We start from the raw sequence: 1,705 nt of genomic DNA on the forward strand, positions 1-1,705 counted from the left end.
AGAGAGAGAGAGAGAGAGAGAGAGAGAGGAGAAGGAGAGAGAGAGAGTGAGAGAGAGAAAAGGAGAGAGAGAGAGAGAGCGAGAGAGAGAGAGAGAGAGAGAGAGGAGGAGGAGAGAGAGAGAGAGAGAGTTAGAGAGGAGGCTGATTAGCTGTTGTTGTCTTACCTGTTGTTGTCTTAGCTAGCTCTCCCAATCAACACCTGTGATTGCTTTATTCCTCGCTTCATGTCTCTCTCTAATGTCAATATGCCTTCTATACTGTTGTTTAGGATTGTTTTATTTTACTGCGGAGCCCCTCGTCCCACTCAACATGCCTCAGATACCTTTGTTGTCCTCCCACACATGAGGTGACCCAGCATAACTAGTGCATCCAGAGATGCAACCTCTCTTATCGTCACTCACTGTCTGACCCATCCCCTGACCCTGACCCTGCCTGGTTTACCTCTACTGTACCTGCACCCTACCATACCCCTGTCTGTACATGTAGCCCTGAATATATTCCATCTATACCACGCCCAGAAATCTGCTCCTTTTACTCTCTGTCCCCAACGCACTAGACGACCAGTTGATAGTTGACAGTCTTTAGCCGTACCCTCATTCTACACCTCCTTTGTTCCTCGGGTGATGTTGAGGGTAACCCAGGCCCTGCGTGTCCCCAGACACTCATTTGTTGACTTCTGTAACCGTAAAAGCCTTGGTTTCATGCATGTTAACATCAGAAACCTCCTCCCTAAGGTTGTTTTACTCACTGCTTTAGCACACTCTGCCAACCCGTCTCTGCATCTCGGCTTAGGACGGCCACCAAAAATTCTGAGATTTCCATCCCCAACTACAACATTTTCCATCAATATAGAACTGCCAAAGAGGGAGGAGTTGCAATCTACTGCAGAGATAGTCTGCAAAGTTCTGGCATACTTTCCAGGTCTATGCTCAAACAGTTCGAGCTTCTAATTTTAAAATGAATCTCTCCAGAAAAAAGTTTCTCACTGTTGCCGCCTGCTACCGACCCCCCTCAGCTCCCAGCTGTGCCCTGGACACCATTTGTGAATTGATTTCCCCCCATCTATCTTCCGAGTTTGTTCTGTTAGGTGATCTAAACTGGGATATGCTTAATATCACGGCAATCCTACAATCTAAGCTAGATGCCCTCAAACTCAAACAAATTATCAAGGAACACACCAGGTACAACCCTAAATCTGTAAACATAGGCACCCTCATAGATATCATCCTGACCAACTATGACCAACTACCAAGATAAAGCTCTGCTGTTTTCAATCAGGATCTCAGAGATCACTCCCTCATTGCATGCATCCGTTATGGGTCCACGGTCAAACAACCTCCCCTCATCACTGTCAAACGCCCCCTAAAACACATCTGTAAACAGGCCTTTCTAATGGACCTGGCCTGGGTATCCTGGATAGATATTGACCTAACCCCTTCATTAGAGGATGCCTGGTCGATCTATAAAAGTCCTTTCCTCATCAAAAACTGTAGAACTAGAAACAGATATAGCCCTTGGTTTACTCCAGACTTACTCCAGACTTTACTCCTGCCCTAGACCAGGACAAAAACATCCTGTGGCGTATTGCAAAAATGTGCATCCTGTCGCTCTAACTCCAAAACGTTTTGGGACACTGTTAAGTCCATGGAGAACAAGAGCACCTCCTCCCAGCTGCCCACTGCACTGAGGCTAGGGAACACGGTC

The 1,705-nt window shown here is 46.7% G+C and overlaps 1 protein-coding gene across 1 annotated transcript in view; it reads right to left on the reverse strand.

Moving 5' to 3' along the window:
* The window catches only part of LOC118363521 (signal-induced proliferation-associated 1-like protein 2), a 434,866-nt gene that overhangs the window by 132,374 nt on the left and 300,787 nt on the right, over positions 1 to 1,705 (reverse strand). The window lies entirely within an intron of this gene.

The sequence above is a fragment of the Oncorhynchus keta genome, chromosome 3 (assembly GCF_023373465.1).
Source record: "Oncorhynchus keta strain PuntledgeMale-10-30-2019 chromosome 3, Oket_V2, whole genome shotgun sequence".
NCBI lineage: Eukaryota > Metazoa > Chordata > Actinopteri > Salmoniformes > Salmonidae > Oncorhynchus > Oncorhynchus keta.